Consider the following 23,349-nt stretch of genomic DNA (forward strand, 5'->3'; position numbering starts at 1 on the left):
TAGAGGAAGATTCCTACAGGCATAAATCCTTTTTAACATAGTATTTTTTGTTGCTCATATGAAGCAACTGTAAATGAAAGAGCTCAGATTTTTTTAAACAGTGAGGTAAAGACAAATTATAAAGAAGCAAGTACATGAACAAATAAAAAGATATATTTAGTCTATAAAATAATGGAGAAATTGACACGTAAAATTTGAGAGTCAGAGGAACTTTAGGGATTAATTAGTCTACTTCTGGTTAAAGATGATGAATTCTGTCTACACATTTGTTGCTCTTTAAAACCCACTAAGATCAGAGCATAAGGATCTTTAAAAACCAAAGGTATAAAATAAACAAAATGGAAGAGAAAGGACGAACTACAAAATTTTAGCTATCAAACAAATAGAAGCCTGATTTGCTCAGAAATTGGATCTACCAGCTACATCAGGAAGTGGGGATAGAAGTGGACAGAAAATTGAGAAGGATTAACAAGCAGCTAGACCACCAGATGATCTACTCGCTTTAGCAAAAAGCTGGAGGCTTATCTGGGAAGGGTAAAATAGAGGTAACCCCGGGTACTATGGGCTGAATGTTTGTGCCCCGACCCCCGCCCCAGGCAAGATTCATATGTTGAAGCCCTAATCCCCAATGTGATGGTGTTTGGAGATGGGGCCTTTGAGATTAGGGTTGGATTAGGTCACGCAGTAGGGCCCTTATAAATAAGATTAATGCACTTATAAAAAGAGAAAGAGACAGGAGATCGCTCTCTTTGCTGTGGGAGAATACAGGAAGAAGGCCCCCTAATCAGAGGATTACTTAGAAGGTTATCATCTGAATGTGGAAACACCTGCCCTCTGCGCCCCCCCCCCCCCCCCCCCCCCCCCCAGTAGGCTGATGTCCAGCCTTAGGCACTCCGAGGAGATGAAGGGGAGCTTGTTCTCCAGGGGATTTCGCTAAAGAGCAGATTCTGAAGGGCAGCTTTGAAGTGGGAGCCAGAGGTTCTACATCCAACAAGCTTCCAGTTGATTGGGATGGTGTGGGTCATGGCCCACATTCTAGTAGCAAGTTCCAGAATCTGACCAGCATAAAAGATTGATAGAGACTGATATTGGGGATTTCTCAACAAAAGGCCCAGGAAGATCAACCTGGAGTGAACACCAGAAAGTTTTACAGCACCTGACTCTGCAATATGAGCAAACAGACAAGGGTTTTGAGACATCTGAGGAATGTCTTTAATATAAAAAGAGTGAGATCAAACAGATTAAGGCAATTTGAAGGGAACAGATATTCTGCAAGTGGATGCACATTATCATTAATATCCTCAGAAAGATCAGAGACTACATTTTATCCATGAAATAAGAACAGGATTTCATTTTTTTAAAAAAAGGGTGTTGGGAAGAGCTTTTAGAAGTTAAAACTTTGATATTAGGAATAAAAGGAGGCTTAGAAAAGAACACTGAGGGAAGAAAACGAGCAAAACAAAAAACAGATGGAAAAAGTACGAGAAGCAAAATGGAAAACAGAAAGAGAAGGAGAGAAAATATTATTCTACAGGGCCCCAAATCTCAATAATGGGAACTCCAGAAAGAAAAAAACAGATAAAATGGAGAGGACAAAAACATTAATCAGCCAAGGAAACTTCCCAGAAGTGATGAGTTTCCAGACTGATGGAATCCACGGGGTGCCCTGCAACGGAAATGAATATACCCACATCTGGGTATATTATCACAAAATTTTTGAACACTATGTATATGACAGCCAAAAATGTTGAGAGAGAAAACAGATCACAAACCAAAAGGTGCCAATGACTTACGACTTCTCAACAATATCACAGAAAACTAGAAGACAAAAAAAACCAATGCCTTCAAAATTGTGAGGGAAAATGAATTCCAACTTAAGAACACTTAAGATATGCAAAGTCTCAAAAATCTACCTCCCAAGCATTCTATTCTGGAAACTACTGGAGGATAGGCTGGACCAAAATCAGACAGTAAATCAAGGATGAGTAGGGGGAAGAATTTTATAAAATAGGAAGTCCAATTCAAAGAAGAGATGAAGGGAATCATAACGTATAATGTATCTCAGTTCTGAAAACTGCTTTCATTGTCCTAATAATGTTAATATTGGGAGTTGGAGGGATGGTGTGTGACTGGGGGCTGGAGTTAATTTAAAGAGCTAAAATCCATCTTCCATTGTGCTTTAAGAGATAATTATTAAAACTAAAAAACTGTAGCTTGCACTATAAGCATATTATTTAGATATGTGTTGATAAATATCAAGAGAAACAGTTAAAAAAAAAAAAAGACTGAAAACAGCTGCCTCTGGAAAGTGGGAAATGGCAAGGCTGTGACTGTGGGCTGATGATGGTTTTTCAACTCTTTAAACTACGTATCCACCATACTTTTTACAGAAATAAAAAGAATAACAATGTATTAGTCTAACAAACTCATTTTAATCGTGAAGAACCTGAGAGACTCAGATTTAGGACGTTTTCCCAGGTCCCTCAACAAGCTGCCTTTAAGAATCAGGACCAGAGCATTGCATTGTTTCATTGTTTAACCTGGCACAATTCTGTTATTAAACATAATCACAGTCATAAAAGTTTAGATAATTGTTCACTCATTCATTTAACACAAATCTATTGAGGGCCGACTAGGTTCTCCAGGGTATAATATTGAGCAAAACCAGACCCAGTCCCTGTTCCATGGAGTTTATAAGTTGCTAAGAAACATTAACATGACATTTACAGTTACCTAGAAGACCACAAGATTTGGAAATTAAGTCCCCTAATTGTAAACTCATCTGTTTCTTTCCTAGACTCCTTGTGAAAGTCGTTCTCCCCACACACAGGCTAACTCTTGACTTCACTTACTGACACAGTAAGCAAGAAGAAAATTTATTTCCCCTTTCTTCCTCAGTACCAAGTAGGGTCCAGCTGCTGTCAGCATGTGAAGTATGGCCTTTAAGTGACTTCATGTTTCCATGCTAATGTTGCTTCGTCGCCAACATTTTAGCCCACAGACTGGCTGACAGCCCTCCCAGACCCACAGAAACCACTGGCTGGTTGGGGAACTAACAATTTACATCTCGTGGTGCAATGAAGAGCCAGTAATAAGTTGATTTTGTTGAGGATTGTGGAACTACATGAGAAATTGGCCACTTACCTACTTCCTGATGGAAAAGTGACATAAGAAATTCTACTTAAATGGACAGTCCCATAATCTGGACATTCTGAACTATTCCCTGACTTTTCAAAAATAACTTCACTACCGATGCCATCTATCAATCTTGCTTTTCTCCTTTTGAGGCTCTCAAAAAATTAAAACTTTTAAAAATATTATATAAAAATATTAAATATTTTAATATTTAAAATATACATAAAAAGTCTTATGTCTTCCTTTCTACAAGCTAATCAAAGTAACTATAATGATTCTTTAGTTTCACCTATACAACTCCCTTGAAAAATGAAATGCCTAATTTTAGTTATTTAATCTTTATTCCAAATGAAGACTTCTTCGGTCTGTTTTTGGCAGTTTTTTATACTCTTTCATTCATTCTCTTACTGACTATTTTGCATGTCGGATGGAGGCAGAATGGCGCTCTCCCGTGGAGCTCAGCCCCCATAATGATAGGTATTCAACCAAAGAGTGCTTATTAATGGTTGTTCTTGGGGCTTTCTGGCTGATGGGCCACCATTCCCTAACCACTTCCTCTCAGACTGGTAATTCATCATCAGAGGGAAAATTCCATTATTATAACTTCATTCTGTAACAGTGAAACTGCTGTTTCTCTAAAGGTAAACCTGAAACTATGCCCTTCGACCCCATAGGACCCACCAAAGCAACTTTTTGTATATTTCTACTTACTGATTTTAGGTTCTGAGTAGAAACTAGAAATTTCTAATTAGAAATCGAAGGCCAAAATATCCTCGAGCAATATCCTTCTTTGTCTACTAAATCCTTTCACATTAAGGTAATTATTGCATTGGCAAGGTAATAATAATGGCCTCTGTTCACTCTAGAGAGGAAGGATGATGTGTATTTTCAAAACCTGAAGGGTGTTAGACAAGGGAAATATCTGCATCAACTTGCAAATGACAAAATTTACACAAAAATGTAGACATCTACCATCGGCACAGGTTATTAAGAATAAAATAGTTAAAATTCAAAATCAATGACTCTAAGCTTGACCTAAATTTTTACTTATAAATTGGTGAGTTCCTACATTGCCCTCATCAGAAAAAAGTTAATGAAATCTTACTTACAGCTTTTTCCTTTAGCAAAAATACTAATTTCTCTAACATTTTGGATATCTAATTCTGACTATCCATTCCAAGTAGATAAGGAGTAGAGATGTTTTAAATGCATTTGTTTCATCAGTGCAAAAAAACCAACCAGAGGATGTTAATGAGCTCAACTTCCTCCAACTGATCAATTAAGTGCTGCTTTCTTTTTATTTCGACTTCAGTGCCATAGTTCAGGTTTTTTGTTTTATCTTTTCTGTATCCTAATAGCTTAACTATGCCCCTGCATCCATTCTTTCCTCGTTCCAGGCTCCCTTGCTCACTGTTGCCTTGATAGAATCAGAGGACCTGTTCAAAAACTTCTACTGGCTCTAAATTTTCCACAGGATAAAGGCTGGACCTATTGATCTGATACTCAAGGCCATTCCAAATGATGTCCCAAGCCACCCTTCAAACCTTATAGCTAAAATAAACTGCTCCCCCACTGCCCGAGTGATCCTTGGACCTTCTAACCTCTAAGCCTAGCTCATGCCACTCCCTGTTCTCGGGATGTCTCCCCACATCTGCGCTGTTCTTTAAGTCCCAGACCATGATGCCCTGCTTGATCACACCTTCACCAGACCTTTCTCTGCCTTGTCATAGCAATTAACACATGATGGCTTACGTCACAGGTAATCCCATCTTTTCTCCCTATGATCCCAGCATCAGAAACATTGCTGCATTAAAAGGAGTTTAATAAATGTTTGCTGAGAGATGAATAAATGAGAAAAACACCAAGCAGAATTCTAGGAAAACGCACAGTTACCTAATAAACCATTAAATGTAGAAAAGTCCAAATATATTTATTCTGCCCAGCAGCTGTTCATTTTCCTTCATGCTAGAATTCTGAGCACACCAATCTCTACCTTCTCATGCAGCCCCTTTGCAGCCTGCCGACACACTAGACTACGCAACTTGCCTCTCGTCTCAGAGAATACAGCCCCCTCATCTCAGCCCTTTTCTTTACTCCATATCTCTAACTTAGGGCATAGCAACCTTGATTGTCAAAGTCAAAACATTAACTAGCCTATAGTAGTTTTCCACTTATTTATGATAATAAGCAACTGAGATTGTGTGATGGGCCCAAATATCCATGTAATTGTAAAACTTGGTTTTATCCAACGACCTTCACCTCTTAAAACAATTCACTCATCATGTAATGATTAGTATATTAAAATATTGGTTTATTCACTCCTCTCATTCTCTAATACCTCTTGAAAAACAGAAATAATTACAAAGTAAGCAGCAGAATGCAAAAAGGAAAAATGAATCTGCATAATCGAACAACTTTAAAATCTACAAAAGAATTACAAATTAACCATAGATATTTTGTAAATTACATGTAAACTAAAAATCTTACTAAGAGAGAAAGGAGCAGTGCAGAACTTGAAGATACTGGGAACAGCTGCATGGTTTAATACCAACACATCCAAGGGATTTTATACTTCTGCCAACTTCTGCCAAATCCTTCTGTGAGGCTGGAATGAAGCTCAGAGCGAGACTCCTAGGAGAACATGTTTAGTCTAGATTCCTTCGGACTCCTTCAGAATGACTCAGGGGCACCAGTGGGATACCAGGCTTGTCCTCTGTCACTTTTCCACTGCCTTAGTTCTTAGAGGTGCCTACGTGTTGCATCTTATTCCCCAGAACTCCCTTCCTGAACTGTAATGGTATCCCCGGGGGCTAAAAACCATGCCAGAGAACTTGAGAATATCAGTCAAGAGGGTCTAAAATATATCTTTCTGTTTGTACAATGTAACCAATGGAAAAATGCCACAACTGTCTTCTAAAGAAAAAGAATAAGCCGAGGTAATGTCTTCATGAGATATAGAGGAGGTTACTCCATGTGCTTTGCAGCAACTGCTGTGACATCCGGATTATGTGAGGTAATCCAACAGAACTTTCATTATAAACAGGGGGCTTAAATTCACAATGCAGTTATACACAACACAAGGGCATTCGCTGTCGATTTCTTGGTTCTGTTTTCCTCATATGAACTGTCTTAGAAATGTCATCATAATCTGCCAAGTGGCTTACTCTTTCTAAATGTTAACAGGAACCAGGCTTCCAATTAGGTAGATAGTTGATGTATAAAAGGTATGAGGACCGTCATGAGCAGAAAGTTGTTCCCAAACAACAAATCAGTCACTCATTACCTGAATAAGCTAATAAAATACAAACCAAGGGTTTGATCAAAGCCAATAATGCAAAAATGCTGTCTTGATTTTAGATAATGGATAAATGTCTACTAAGAAACAATGCAACAGGTGAAGATAAAATTTCTCCTGCGCTGGGGGAGAGGATGGGGGCAGAGGCAGGCTAATGTACAACTATGGGAATAAGATTTGAATTCTACCAACTCCATCTACTACTTCCTCGTTTAGATTAACGATTCAGACACTTTATGCAGCCAACTTCTGCCTTATAGCTCACCATATTACTATGGAGAAAACAGAAAAAATCTAGGCAAATAGAACTGTGGATCATAGGCAGTACATTGTCCTTTGACTTCACGTAGTATTTACTTTTCAAAAACACGGTATTTTAAATCATGCTGCTGTTTTCCCTTATATTTATTTGTACTCTGTTTTAAGGCCAGTCTCAATTGTTGCAAGTACAGTAACTTACTGTTTCAACAAAGCAAATTCTTTTCCGACAAATTACCCAGAGTATCATCAGAAGAAAATGATCTTACCATATTAACTGGCATACAGGGGTCTACAGAAATGTTCTCATGACATGCTTAAAGGACTCCAAGATACTCATTTCTCTCCAAACTAAATAGTCTGGCCTTCCTCTAAATTCTCACTCTCCACCACATTTTCCAAAGCTTTGAAGTATAAGACCCAAGGCTTGAAAAGTATCAATTTTAGACAATGTTAGTGATTTACGTCTTTACCTGCCCCTTATCTATCAATTCACCTATGAATAAGCTTTAATTCACTTCCGTATCTATTGGGGAAGGGCAAGAGGGCAGTGGAATAAAATGTCAGAAAGGCGAGTAACATACTTTCAAAATGAGCATTTTCAGTTCAAACCGCGGTTTGGTTTTTGTGGGATTTAATTTCCACTGAACAGAAACCAAGTACAGATGTATTTGATTTCTCCGTAAGGGTTAGTTATGGATGAATGGAAGAACCAGAGAAAATGCAACGAGAAACACTGGAGCAGTGCAGACAGCTAAGTGCATCCTGCCTTCCGTCATGTGTTTATGATCCTTTTGTGTCACAGAAATAAAATGTCTGCTATTTTGCAACTTAGGCTAACAAAGTAGAAGACAACCAAACAATTGTCAAAAGTGATCAGCTACATGTATATAGTATATTACAATTCTAATTAAGTAAAGCTGTGAGGTCCTTCAGCTATTAAAAACATCATCAACAATGAACCTAATTTGTGTCTGACCAGGGCCTTTATACTAACAGATGACTTACAGATGACAAGTGCCCCAGGGAACTTTTGCCACCTGTTTTCAATTTTTGGACAGGCAACCTCGCCCTGACACAGCCTACTGGTCTAACACTAGGTTGTGCCATCTGTTGCAATGATGTTGGTACTTAATCAATAGTTTTTACAGGATACCATCTACATTACTGAAAGACATTTGATTGTAGCTTTTCCCCTATCTTCTGCCACTAGTTACAACATATGAAAATCAAATGCCACAAATGAAATTGCTTTTTCAAATGGTCCAGTCCTACACAGTTGTTGAATAAGTCCTAATGGACTCTCTACCCTAAACCAAACATGGAATTTTAGAAACAAAGAGATGTGAGGTCATCATACTTCATCTCTCACGTAATACAGGAATTCCTTTGACCATAAACCTGAACAATTGACTTCACCTTCCATTTGAACATGCTTACTATCTCACAGAGCAGTCCATTTCTACTTTAAACAGCTGTCAATCTGACAAAACCCTTCCTTACGCTGAGTGAAGACCTTTCTACTTGTAACTGCAACCTGCTCATTGTGCTTCTGCCCACTGGAGTGACATAAATGAAAGCTAACCCAGCAACTATAGAACAGCCTTTCAAATGTCTAAAATAGCCATCTTTGTCCTCGAGTCTTTTCTTTTCTAGGCTAAGGACTCCAAGTTCTCTCAGCTAATTCAGGTAATATTTTTTCCCTTTTCTTCATCACTTTAATTGTTATAAATCAAATCTGTTCCATCTATGCCAGTGTAAAGTCTTTCTCTGAAAATGAGCACAACACCAAATAACCGTCTTAACTTGGATGCAGTCTTTGATTTTTCTGGAAACTAAACTGTCATATAACCTAATAGTACATTCATTTTTGGAATGTCAGGGCCCATTTTTTGACTCTTATGGATTTTTTTTTCCTTTAAAACAAGAAAGAACTCAAGGTCCTCCTTTAAGTTGTACCACCTAACTACTTAAAATTAGTTCAAGATTCTAGGCACATGTGACGTATTATCTGCAATTATTTTCAGTGCACTAAAATGTCACTCATATGTACCTGGAATCTTGAATTAATTTTAAGCAATTGGGTATGCTTCTAACATATTTTTCACATATTTTATTTCTTCTCAATATGTTTATTACTATCATTATAGTTGTTTCCTCTTAGTATGCTTAGTCTACCTTTTCTAGTTTGAGTATGGTATTTCTTAACAGTAAAGAATGAAACAGGAAATAAATTGTTGTTTTCCTCGACATAAGCCCAAATAATTAAATAATATAATGTTTTCAGCCCATTTTGTTCATTTAATTATTTATTGGTCTTTTCAAACTCTCATATTGTTCTGAGTTCATCCAGATATAATTCAGTTAATATCTTTTCTCTTCACTTATCTTTGCTATGATCGCCAGCTTTCCATCTTCTGGATGCAGCTTTTGGAAATCTAGCCCAATATGGGAATTGCAATCACCTCATACTGGTTTCTAAGTTGCTGACTAACTTTTGCTCAGCAAGCCCATTTGTGACTTTGTTACCTCAACAAAATTTAGGAAGAAGCAGTTAATAGAAAAAGGTGATGTTCTATACACTGTCCTAAAACATATACGTAAAAAGCCAGTTTTTGCTTTTTGAGGTAAGGAATGTGATGGTGTCATTACAGTCACGTTTTACACAAGGTAGGCTCTTCCAAATGCATATAAAACCTGCACCATAAAACAAGTCTTGCCATGAGGTTGCCATCTGTTAGCGCTGATGAAGACAGGCTGGGATTTATGTCCAGATAGGCCATTCAGAGCTCCGGAACATAGCTGTGGCTACAGCTACCCCGGCACCAGCTGCCACAGTCACATTGCTAGGTCCTCAGAGCCATTTCCCCCAATATTTACCCTGGCCTCCACATTCCAGGATAGCCTATGTGAGAGAAGCACAGAGGACGTTGGAAAAAATGTTGATGTCAATTGTTCTCTTCTCTGGGAGCCCTGCTCGCTCATTATGGGCCTCAGCACAGTTGGGAGAGTCTGAGGCTCTGGGTGGCTGGACTTGAGTACTGAAGGCTTGCTTTTCCTTCAGCCATATTAAAACAGACAAAAGGAATGAAGGGGAGGGAAAGTTGACCAGTAATAAAATGCAAAACTGGTGCTTGCTTTGGCAGCACAGATACTAAACATGGAACAATACAGAGAAGATTAGCATAGCCCTTGTGCAAGGATGACACACAAATTTCATGAAGCGTTTCATTTAAAAAAATGAAGCAAAACTGTACACTAAATTCATGAGACAATAGAATGTAATAAAATAAGCTCATATTTCTCCTATGAGTGCAAATGTAATACATAAACATAAAATGGAACAAGCTTGATGTTTTCCTCTGTTCCTCTACCCAAACAGGTAAAAATACGTCTGCTGAATAATTACTAACATTTCACTTGCTGATTTGTAGTGGCATCATTCAAAAAGGTAACCCACTTAGGCTATTTACCTTTTTCAAGATCAATGTCATATACCTATATAGACCTATCTATCAACATGTACAGAGAGAGACAGCTGTATAGCTTAGCTCTGGTTTAATGTTCATAATGTTTTTCAGTACCTGCAGTACTATAGTTATATATTTCTCTGACTTGTAATCACACATGTGATTATACTAGCCCATCCTAGTTTTTCCTAATTCAGGAAAATTGTTGAAGGTTTTGGTGTCCCATTTAACTGATATCTAAAAGAAGCATCTTCTAGAATTGAGAAAGGCATCTTATTAGTAAGAAGAGCACTGTAAATCGATTTGAGGACTACTGGGATACAATTAAATAGGAGCTTTCTAAAAGTAGGGCACACAAGCCCAGTGTGAATAATAGCTGTTCTGAGGCAGGCTGAAGAATCCGAAGTTAATCATCTTGATTTTTGAGATTCATATATTTAGATGCTTTCATTTAATCATGTAACCAAGAAAAAAAAATGAATATTTTGCAGAGAATCTACTCTTCTCTTGAGGATCCCAGGAGTCCAGGCATAAGCAATGAGAGACTTCCTGACTGTCTCTGCTCCACCTAAGCCAGGGGATTTGCTGGTACCATAGACATGGCTTTATTCCTCCAGATTCAGACGTCATGTTCTCTTTGTCACGTGATACACAAGACACGTGGGAATTGCTTGTACTAAGGAATCTCAGATAATGAGCTAAGGAATTAAGGTGATTAAAAGGTAAGTTCATTATGCCTGACTACTCGAGACCAAAGGTACAGATCTACATTTTCAATGAAAGTACAAAAAAAAAAAAAGTGGACCAGTAGTCCATACTAATTTTACAGAATTGTCTGGGAGACTTTATGACTGCGGTAGGACTCCTTCAAAAGAGCTTGTAGTCTATCTCAAAACGCTGTTGCACTAGTCACAGCCAAGTCTGGTCATTTTAATGCAGAGCGGCAGAGAAATTTTTAGGCAGTTAAAGAATCTAATGGATCATCTAGCTTAATAGCACCCTCAAGCAAAAGGATGCTCGTTGTTTCTGAATAAATGCAAATTAATGCTGCTCTAAAGTGCACGATTGCAGAAAAGTGCCAAATTTCCAAATTTTTCATTATGCAGGAGTCAATATCTCACATGTTAAATCTTGTCTCTGAACTGGAGATGTGCGTGCAGGACGTTTGTTGCAGCACGCTCTCAGGAGCGAGGCTTGTTAAGGAGTGAGGAGAGCAGGATGAAGCCAGGGGAAAAATTCAACTGGAATGCAGTTACAACAGAGGCCTGGGCTGATCCCGGGGGAGCTCTGAAGCTAGGGTGGCCCTTCAGAGTTGTCCTCCACGGAGGCACAGAATCCACTACAAGTCCCTACTGTTAACCAAGCACTATGTTAAGATTTGGGGACGATGAAAAAAAATGGTGCTGGCCCTCAAGGAGCTCAGGGTCAGAGAGACATGCTGACAAATAATGACATAGTGCAGGTGAGAAGTGCTGTCATAACTGTGTGTGGCCCTGTGCTAGGGAAAGCACCTAGCACACAACCCACAGCTCAGAGCCATTACCACAAAGATATTGCTAGGATGCTGTGCATTTATTCATTCTCCTTTCAGTGATGAGTTTTAACTGCTTTTAGTGTATTGCTCCTTTTGAGTTTCGGAGTTATTTCTACAGTGATGAAAGATGGAGAGATATTTAATATATTCTGGGGAAGTGGGAAGCTGGCGGTTTGGAAAAGGTCCAGCCCTGAAACTTCTTCTTGCTCACATAAAGGACTGATATTGAAAATCTGAGGCTCTTCTTCCTTTGGATTGCTATGCTCACTCACCTGAAAACAAACAAACAAACAAGCTGTAAGCCTCGCCTGGTGTGCGGAAGCCAGCTCCCAGGAACCAACTGTACGCATCTCTTGCCTGCACCATTTTCAGTGATGTCTAGTTGGTGGCTTAGAACTGGTCATGATGGGAGTATTTGCATCAAAGAAATTGGCAAAGGCTACAAAATCAAGGCTATTTTCTTTCCTCAGAGAGCCGGTTGTTAAATGTTTACTGGCACACCATTGCTTTTAACTGATGATATCACTTTGGCAGTAAAGTTTTACCAGTTGCCGAATTCTCTGTATTTCACTCAATAATGCATTAATAATTTGCAGCACTTACACATGTGTACCTTTCGAAGCATGGTATGCAGAAGATGAAAAACTACTGCTACCTTGCTAAAGAACCAGAGAGCAAATGCATTTTCTGACTTCAGACATGACCTAAAACCTAAAGAAATAGAAGCTGGGCTCTAATCAGAGATCACCTTAAGGGCTCTTCAGACACTTCCCATTATGTCCCTGATACCTGTATCCTTGGGTCGAGGACATCGAATGTCAGATGAAAGTAACAGTAATGAAAAGTGTGGTAATGGTTCTGAGTTTGTGCGGTGCAACAGGGGTGCGCTGCATCTGATTCCAGGGGAAAACAGTGTGCTATGGAATTCCATCCATCTAAAGTTTATTTCTGAAATGTGGTAAACCTGCTGTATACTGTGAGTTACCGACACAGAGTACAGAAGAATCAGGACGGAGAAGTCTCCCAGAGAAAGGGGAGGGGAAGGCTTGGAGCCATAATCTATTATACAATCAGGAGAGAGAACAACTTAAAAACAACTCACAGGGAAAAGCAGCTACAGACACCTCAGTGAAAACGACCAGAAAAAGTCAAAATTGATCCCCTACAATATGAATAAATCATATCATCAAATGATTTATTAATAGTTCATCAGAATCAAGTATAAATTAGATGCTCCACTTCTCAATACTTGAATCTGTAGTTCTTAATCTATAGCTTGAATTTCTTTGGTTCATCAAAAAATATTTTTGAAGGTCTTATCAAAAACTGCCCAATTTGGTTAGTTCTTTGAATGTAAGATATATTATTTTAAAAAGTAATTAAAAATTGAGGAGTGTTTTATTTTAATTTCACGGTGGTATTGGGCACACACATACAAACACTCTTTTCAGAGTTTTCTGGAATAGCGACTTTTCTGCTACAGCATTTATTCAGTGGCTTACGTGGACAGTTGTTTAAGATTCACACTTGCCATCATTCACATTTAAGCAGTTTCTGGTCTTTATTTAGAGCAGCGGCTCTTGAAGTGTGGTCCCAGACTAGAAGCATCACCTGGACACCTGTTAGAAATGCAAATTCTTGGGACTCACTTTAGACTTATGGAATCAGACTACAGTTGATAATACTGTATTATATAATCAAAATTTGCTAAGAGAGTAGAATTTGTGTGCTCATCAAAAAAAAAAAAAAAAGGAAATATGACGGGCCAACCCAGTGGTGTAGTGGTTAAGTTCACGTGCTTCGCTTTGGCGGCCCTGGGTTCGTGGCCCTGGATCCCGGATGAGGACCCACACACTGCTCATCAGACCATGCTATGGTGGCATCCCACATACAAAATAGAGGAAGACTGACATGGATTTTAGCTCAGGGCCAATCTTCCTCACCAAAAAAAAAGGGAAAAAAGGAAATAAGTGAGGTGATGAATGTGTTAATTAACTCAATGAGGAGAATCCTTTCCCGATGTACACATAGCAAATTATCACATTGTACACTTTAAATATCTTACAACTTTATTTGTCAGTTATACCTCAATAAAGCTGGAAAAATAAATAAATTGAAAGGAAAAAAAGAAACTAGGGGTGGAGTCCGGTGATCTACAGTTTAAAAAGCCCTGCAAGTCATTCTGATCTCGATAATGTTCAAGAGCTGCTGTTTAAGAAGCTAAAGATAAACTGGGGTAAATTCTAATTTATGCAAAGATGGACTGACACAGGGCATGTGTGAGGGTGCAGATTACATCTATCCTGGTTATGATTATATTGTTAGGATATTCCACAGTGTCTGGCCCATAGTCAGGATCAGTAAATATTTCCTAAATGAACAGCCTTCCTTTTCTGTCCTAATCAGTTAATAAAACAGTGCTAACTGAACACATCAAAAATCCTCAGGCTTCGTTGCTTTGAATGACATTCAGTTTGGGGTCCTGTCTCAAAATTCATTTTGATCATATTGTATCACATTACTTTTGCAGATAGAATCCTGTTTCAAACAAATGATCCAGAATCTATTCCCCTTCACTGTAAGCTCTCCAGGGAAAACAATCAGGCGTGAAAACACCCACGTGCTGTAAAGCCAGTACAGTCTCACTTGTAATGCTCATCCCCTTATCTCTTGAAACAAGTATTTCTGATACAAAAATGTTTACTAAATTTCAGCAGGAAGAAACCCTGAATTATCTCTTTCCATGTTTAAACATACAAATAGATAACTAGTCTCAAAAAGGCACCTCATTTTCACACGAGAAAGGACAATACGATCAGTATCAATTGCTTTGGAAAAAGGTATAGGAGAGGTGATAATTTGAGCAACTTTTCTGTTCAAGTATACAGCGATCGCCACAATAGAAGATGGATCCTTTACATCTGGAGGCAACTGCTTCCTCAGCAAGTGCACGATACAAAGGCAATCTATCATCATTTTGAGGGGCTTTCTAGCATGGTAAAGACATCAGTGCAAAGCAATCCGGCTTCGATTCAGAAATCAGGGCAGATGCTGCTGAGGTCAATCAAATGGATTCTTTCAGAGGTCACTGAAAAGCCTCCCAGGGCAAATATCCTCCAAGACTCTTCTCTCTGTTTAAGGTGCTGCCCTAAATCTCTATGCATTGGCTCTGTGCATCAACGCCATTTGACTTATTTAGACGACATCAACATTGACAGAGTTGGCTTTGATATCTTCCATGACTTAATGAAAGTTAATCTGGCTCAGCTCATGAATTCTAGAACTAATCCTGTCACACGACAAGGATTCTCACTGAGCCTTCTTTTGTGCTTCTAGTTTTAGTGCAATTTTTGTCACTTCTAGGGTATGAGGTTTTGCTAATATTTCTCCTCTCACAAGCTTTCTTTAATGTTGCACATGCATCAGAAACTTGATAATTCTATTCAGAACAAGAGGTTTTTGATTTACACAAATTGAAATGTGCTTAGAGCTCCGTAACAGTCCCATTGTGTCCTCACATCGAACAACACTGCATCACCATCCTATTTGGTTAGATTGCTATGATCCTTGTTGATGCACTCAGTGGGAATCCATGGTTTGTATTTAGATCTTGAAAATGAGTTTGCACAGTATACACTGTTGTTATGAATTATATCTACCTCCATAACGCCAACAAAGTAATTATTCCATTTGAGGTTCTTCACCAGGGTGCAAGAAAATGCAGAGGTATTAGCCAGAAACACTGCAGGACTTTGTTGCAAAAACAAACAGGGAAAACCCTGTTAAGAATAGCTAAGTGAATTCAAACACAATGCCATGCTGTATAGTCATAACCAGCACCTTCCGGAACTGCCAGGCGATACAGATGTACAATTCAGGATGAGATACCACAGCTCAGAGAAAGTAACTTACTGCTGCTCTGCTTTCTAAGCCACTAAAATAACTGGTACATGTAAGCCTTCACCGATTTCATATTCTTTAGTCTCTAGCATCCGCGATCTATGTATATTGATGATTTGTATGCCGATTGATTATGCAAAATGGCAGTTGAAGAGTAATAAGCTATTCAAGGCTTGTGCAAACAGACCTTGTGCGGCGGTCACGTTTAATATGAAATTTTTATTGTAAAGTGGTAGGAAAAAGTATGTACTCTGGCACCATGATTTCTTGGTCAAGGGGTGTAAAGGAACTTCCTTGGCTTGGAAAAATATCTTAAGTGTTTGAGTAGACCGTATGAGTGCAAATTCATAGGAGTTAGATACCATTCAACTTCAGAGTATTAGAAGTGTTCTGCCTTCATGGAGAAGAGAAGAATAAGAGATTACAGAAGGAAAAGGACAGAGGACCTAGCAAGATCGTGAGGCTCCACCCTCACAAATACTATGGAGTTAGAGTGCCCAAAAGACACTGCAACAACAGAGAGAAGCTCTGCTCCATTTTGCCAGCTTTTGCTGCTGCCATATAAATCCCTTCTCCAAAATTTCCCTTCCATAACAAGTAGTAGTAAAGTCATTATGTTTTGTGTAAGTCGTCCTTGGGGAGACTCCAAGATGGTGCTGATTTTCATATCAACGCCACATAACACACTACAAAGAAAATAAGTAGGAAATAGAACTCTAAAAGCTAGAGACATGGAAATGTCCTAGAAAGTCTCAGAAATCCTGGAAATAGTTCTGTATTTCTATATGTCTTAGAATAGGGGGTGAAGGTGTTAAATAAACTCTTCCTAGATCTTCAAGATATGTGGATCCCTAAGGTTCTATTTGGTTTATGAGAAGCTAGAGAAGGTCCTTGTTAAGAAAAGAACCAAATAAACTCATGGTTATAAGGATGTCACTCAAATGTTAGTTATGTTCCTTTCAGTGATCATGTTTTAGTAGCTTTCTAACAAAAGGTACAGTTGGAGAAAGACTTCCATTCAATTATTTCTAGTAACAAGGTCTTTGATTTCATTTTCCTTTTTTATTAGAAATACGTTTCTCAGAAACATCAAGATCATCATTCCAGGTACCCTTATTATTCCTTACTTAAAAATCACTCAATAAGGGGCTGGTTCAGTGGTGTAGTGGTTAAGTTCACATGCTCCGCTTCAGTGGTCTGGGGTCCACAGGCCTGGATCCTGGGCAGGGACCTATGCACCACTCATTAAGCCACGCGGTGGTGGCATCTCACATACAAAATAGAGAAGATTGGCACAGATGTTAGCTCAGGGACAATCTGCCTCAAGCAAAAAGAGGAAAATTGGCAACAGATGTTAGCTCAGGGCCAATCTTCCTCACCAAACCAAAAAGAAAAAAATCACTCAATAATTTTGTATGATAAAAAGGGTTCATTGGATAGATAGTTGAATAATTTTTATGAAAGGGATGGTGATCCTCAATAAACTACTTGACATCTCAAAATTAATTTCTTCATTTGTAAAATGCACATTCACAATGGAATGACAGCTAAGGTCCAAATTTAGGTTCATTTCTCCCCTCTTTTCAGGTATCAGAAAAGTAAATACTTTGCTTCCTATTTCCACTTCAATCAGAAGCCTGTCTGCAACAGGTCACAGAAACTAGTTGAGTGGTCTGCACAGCAGCTGCTCAGAACTCGCAATTTCCTCTGCTGGCCGCAAGATGATACGCCTTGACAACTTGGCAAACTGCTCTACTTAACGTCCCTGGGAACAAAGTTTGGGCCAGTTTGGGAGCTTAATTTGAAAAATAACGAAAACTCACATGATGCTTATGCAGTCTAGAGTTAAACACAGTTTTTTGAGATGATCTATTCTCTCTTTATACCTAATTAAAAAAAAAAACAAAAAACTCCCCTCCTCAGACTAATTCTGAACAACAGCAACAACAAAACAGCTGTGGAAGGACCTTGAAGTATTAGGCTCCATCACAGCTTTGGAGAAGATGAACTAAAACCCGAGTGCCCTGGCCAATAAGACTTCATATACAATTCCAATTAAATTCAGAAAGAGAGGAGATCTGGAGACAGAGATTCTTGGCTCAGACACTTACTGAATAGCCAAAGAAGATAAGCCGCGTTCCCAGTTCTGGTTTATGTGTTTGGACGTCGAAGCACAGTATAGCTAATAGGTTACAATGATTCATTTTACATCTGTAGGTTTTATTACTTATTGAATCAAGCACATAGTGAGTGATGGAGAACTTTATCTTGGTTCAGGGAGGGGTCAAATAGTCACTCTCCACAATAGCACGGGCTAAGTATGAACAAAGCCATGAAATCGGTCATTCGTGCCTGTATTAGATAGTAACTGTATAACAAGAACCTTATCGCTGTAAAATTAAGCTTGATTACACCCTGAGATGATAAAGAAATAGATGATTAACTTCATCTGCTCTTTTCTATATGAAATAGCAGCAAGGTACATAAAAACAATAATTTCCACTTAAGAACATGTGCTAATCCAAGAAGACGTTAGACCTAATGAAAAACACGTTAGATCTGCAGGTAAGAACTGAGCTTACAAGAATATGCTGACGTAAGTCAGACCAGGTCAAAGGGTTAGTCTAGGATAGCCTAGATATTTGATCACAATCAGAAAAGACTGTGTATATTTGCTAGCCTCTCTGTTATCACCTAAAATATAGAACAGGTACCAAGATTGAATAGAACTCAAACTCCAAAAAATAAGCCTTCTATATTTCAACTGTTCTTACAATGAGCATTTACCACGCCTACAGTCAACAAAAAAAACTATAAGGGGATCAATATCCCACTTAAAATGTGACTCAGATCCCTAGTCTACTCGATCTGCTCTAGAAGTAATTTCCATGCAGCCCTAGATCAAAGACTAGAATTAGAGATAAAACTAGGCTGGCACTAGTTCGCTTACAAATTACTTAAGCCCAAATTTTGAAATAAAGCATATATTTTTCATGATTTGGAAAATTTCCAAATTGTTTAATTGTATGAATTGAGTGTCTCTATAATAAAAGGCAGAAATTTGTGCTGACTTTTTACAAATTACACAAGTGTCTAAAGAGGAGATATCTAAAATTGCACTTTAATTAAAGAGAATTGTTCCCAGTAGCACCTCTTAATTACTAATCTTTCTTGTTTTCACTGTCTGCACTATAAAATAGGGGTAATCTATGTAATCTTATGACAAAAATATGAGTACTAATGAAATCATATGTCACTCTGGATATCCTCAAAATGTGCTACACGAGATAGAATCTTGCCATTACTATGAAGTGTCACCTTTTGTAGCACACACACCATTTAAGAGCGGCTTTCCTTATATATCCTATTACAACTCTTTTCATCATATTCATGACTGTAGAGTCCCTGGACTTTGAGTATTTTTTGAGTGCACACTTTCTCATAGAATTTACCATGAGTTATGTTATTAACACGTTTTCAGAATAAAATTCTGGGTTTGAAAGACAACCCAGGAAAACTACATACTCCATTTATCTTCTGAACAAGTGCAACGGAGAGAAGGGAGGATGTCATTCTTTACCCTTTCGCAGCAAGGTGACATGGCTTCATTAGAGAGGGGACATTTTCACAGCAGAAAATAGTTCATCACTGATGAGAGAAGACAGAAAAGTCAAGAAGAAAACTGCTGAAGGATACTTAAAGAGTATATACAAACTAGGAAGGCTCAATGGCACATAACATGGGAAATAAGAAAGAGCTTTGCAGAATATATTTTTGTTTTGATTTGTTTTTGAGAATTTATGGAGGATGTATCAAGTCCTATATGAGAAGGGACCTAGGAACTGCCGATTACCTAATTTAACTTAATCATCTGAAAACACGGTTTAACAAACTATCAATTTTAGCACAAATGAAGCAATGAATCCTATTTGGGATAGCCAGAAAGTCATCTTTCTGCATTTGGGGCAATGCACCCCAGTAAGCCTTTCACAATTCTCTTCATCAGAATCCACTGTTTCCCCAAGGCATCCAGTCCTTTATCACACACTCGTATTACATTGCACCTAGTTTTTGATGTGTCCATTGCTCGAAGGTCTCACACACTGGCAGCCAGCTGGAAGCATTAGAATTACAGATATATTTTATTTGTTCAGGACAGTTTTTAATGATATGAGTTTGAATGGTTTGTGTGGGGCACACACTGTTTGATTCAACTCTCCATTGTCTTACACAAAGACACCACACAATCCACTATCTCTTTGAAACCTGAAGGTTCTTGAACTAATCATAAACTTGAAAGCAGGAACTCTGACTTACTCATATTTGTATTTTCACCATTTAGCACAGTAACTGACTCACACTAGAAATTTAATAAATTTTGTGAATGAATAAACAAATAAGAAATGGTAAATAGATTGCAAAAATATAGCAGGTGCTATAGATTCAGAAAATAATGATGTTCCCTCCGCCTGGAATGCTCATTCTCTGAACAGTCACAGGTCAAGTTTCTGCACTTTCCTTCAGATTGAGCTTAAATGCCAACCTTTCAATGAGGCTAGGCCAGAACACTTATATAATACTGCAAACTGGTCTCACGCCCTCTGTGGCCCTCCTCAGGCCTCATGCCCTGCTATGCTTTGCCTGTTTTTCCAAAGCACATAGTTCTCCATTTATTTACAATTTACAAATACACTTATTTGTTATATTTGTTATTTGTTTTATGTCTCCCCAAACCTCCAGCCTCTGCACTAGAAATGTAAATTCTAAGAAAGAAGGAATTTTAGTCTCTGTTATTCCAGACATCAAGAACAAAGCCTGGCAGGCAGTGAGTACTCAATAAATATTTGTTGTGTTCCTTAATGGAGGCGTAAATAAAACATGTTGTTGGTGGCAGAGTTTCTTCCTCTGTCTTGAATATTTTCCTGGAGTTACTCATTCTGTGGCTGCATGGAGAGAAGGTGAGAAGAGTGTATCACTATCTTTCCCCAAAGTCAAAGAAAACCACATCTAGACATGAGAGTTAAATAGTTGAATGCCAAATATTAAAAGCAAGGCTTCAAAGCAGCCAGAGAAAACAAATGACACATTACTCACATGGGAATAATGATAAGAATGATGGCTCACGTCATCAGAAACAATGAAAATAGGAGGATAACGGAGCAACATCTTTGATGAAAAGGGGAAAAAATCAACCAAAATGCTCAATCAGAATACTATACATAAAGCAAAATATTTTTTTAAAAGTGAAGGCCAAATAAAGACATTTTCAGATAAGTGAAAGCTGAGAGAAAGGGATATAAGTAGATCTGCAAAATGACACTAGATAAAGACTCAGATCTATATGAAGGAAAAGAGTAAGAAGAATGTATGAAATGGTAAAAATGTGGGTCAGTATTTTAAAAACCTATTTTTTCTCCTTGCTTAATTTCTTTAAAAGACAATTTATATTTAAAGTAAAATAATAATAGTGTATTATGGGCTTTATAACATATTAAATAAAGTACATCTATGATAACACAAAGAATGGAAGGGGAGGTAAATAGAAGTATGTTACTGTAAGTTATTTATACGTAAAGTGATATAATATTCATTCCAATAATTCTACATGTGCCCTGATAAGTTATGAGTGCATATTGTAATCAACAGAACAATCTCTAAAAGAATAAAGAGGAATAGCTAAAAAGTCAACAAAGCATACAAAATAGAATATTGAAAAATACTCAGTTAATACAAAAGAAGGAAAAAAAGGCGATATATGGGAATATTGAGTAGATGGGACAAACAGAAAACTAGCAAGAAGGTAGACTTAAGCCAACCTTATCAATAATCACATTAAACTTAAATGTACTAAGCTTCCAAATTAAAAGGCTGATCATCAGATGGGGTTAAAAAAGCTAGAGTCCATTACAAGATGTCCACAGCAGGCATAATTTGTATGACACAGATAGTTGAAAAGTAAAAGGATGGCCGAAGATACACTCTACAAACACTAGTTTGTGAACCTATTTCACTGTCAGACAAATTGATTTCAGTATTTGGAGTGTAATCAGGAATAAATAGGGACACTACATAATGACGATACGGCAAATTCATCAAGAAGACATAATAATCCTAAATGAATATGTCCCGAATAAATAAGCTTTAAAATATATGAAGTAAAAAATGACATAACTAGAAGGAGAAAAAAAAAATCTAGAATCATAGATGTAGATTTTAACATTCCTCTTTCAGTATTTTTAAGAACTAGACACAATCAAGGTCACTGAAGATTTTAATAGCTTTATTAAACCAAGTTAACTTAATTGACATTTAAAGAACCCCACAATTAGCAACTACAGAATATATATCCTTTCCAGGTAGACAGGGGCTATTCAAAAAGATATACTATCTGCTGGCTATAATACAAATCTTAAAATGTTCAGAAATTAAATCAAACAGTATATATTCTTTGACCACAATGGAATTAATTTGGAAATCAAATATCCTATGGGGAATTTGAATTGTTTTTTGTTGCACAATGATGAAAACACAATACCAAAATACATGGGATGCAGTTAACACAGTCTTTAGAGGGAAATTTGTTGCTTTAAAATGTTTATTTGGAAAAAAGAAAAGTTGAAAATCAGTAATGCAAGGTTCCATCTTAGGAAGCTAGGAGAAAAAGAAACAATTAAAAATAAAAATTAAAGGGAAGAGAGTAAAAGAACTCTGACCCAGGAGAAGCTTTTTATTTCAAGAGCTACAGTTGAGATCTTGCCAATTTGCGGGTATAAGCTTTGTAGAATAGTTAAATGGATATTTCTAGATTTAAACAATAATTTAGGGCTATTCAAAAATGTGAATGGAAATAGTATAATAAATAAATATATCTCATAAGAAAATAATTTCAGTCTTTTTCTACCTTCTAAATATATCAAAAAAGGGTAAAATGCTGGGATTATAAATCTGTTTGAATGACAAAGATTCAGCCTCCCCAGAAATGCTAAGCTTTTAAATGAAGGACTATCACCATAGAGTGAGGAGTAGTGTGGTTATTAAATGGGGAAGTCTTACCACCAAATAGATTCATTAAAATGAAAAAGGAGAGTTTATTCTATGCTTTTTCCATCAGTGTACATCACAAGCCCATATGAGTATATCCTTTGAAAGAATAAAAAGTAAATCTAATATTTGTGAGAATAAAGCCATTGAAAAGAGACCCTAAAATATAAATAAATGTTCCAATAGCAAAATCTTTCAATCATGTGCTTAATGCGTACCAATAAAGAGTGAGTAAAAAGAGCATCTCCAACATTCTCGAATGTGGTCACTTTATTTTTAAAAATCTCTTGCACTGGGAAAAATATGGAAACAAGATATGGATAAAAGGCAAGCCTTGAGTCACAGATATTATAGAATTAAGGTAGTTTTAGGACCAAGCCAATCAAAATTTTTAGGTAATTTTAGCATGTAGAACAGATGTATAAGAACTCTTAATTGACAGAGAATGTGTGATGTGAGGTGGATACGTAAGTGTGTTAAACAGACACAATCTGTGCCCTCATTGATCTTTTATTCCATCTATTGTTTTGTCCTTCCATCTGTACATGTGTTCATCCATCCATTTACCTATGTTGTAAATCTAGGTAAGAAACTAGCTAATGTCTGTCATCAATCAGCAATTAGTAAATTCTCAAGTCAGTGGGTTTGTTTGACAGCTGACATCTTCACTGAGCAATGTTAACAGTGAGATTCCAGAACAGAAATATAGAAATGAA

General features: G+C 37.5%; 1 protein-coding gene and 1 non-coding gene across 2 annotated transcripts in view; one reads left to right on the forward strand and one right to left on the reverse strand.

Moving 5' to 3' along the window:
* The window catches only part of PLXDC2 (plexin domain containing 2), a 412,416-nt gene that overhangs the window by 278,085 nt on the left and 110,982 nt on the right, over window positions 1–23,349 (reverse strand). The window lies entirely within an intron of this gene.
* On the forward strand, window positions 9,819–9,926 carry LOC124249242 (U6 spliceosomal RNA). The gene has a single exon (XR_006891313.1). It is a non-coding gene; the product is annotated as a U6 spliceosomal RNA (small nuclear RNA).

Source organism: Equus quagga, chromosome 12, assembly GCF_021613505.1.
Source record: "Equus quagga isolate Etosha38 chromosome 12, UCLA_HA_Equagga_1.0, whole genome shotgun sequence".
Classification (NCBI taxonomy): Eukaryota; Metazoa; Chordata; class Mammalia; order Perissodactyla; family Equidae; genus Equus; species Equus quagga.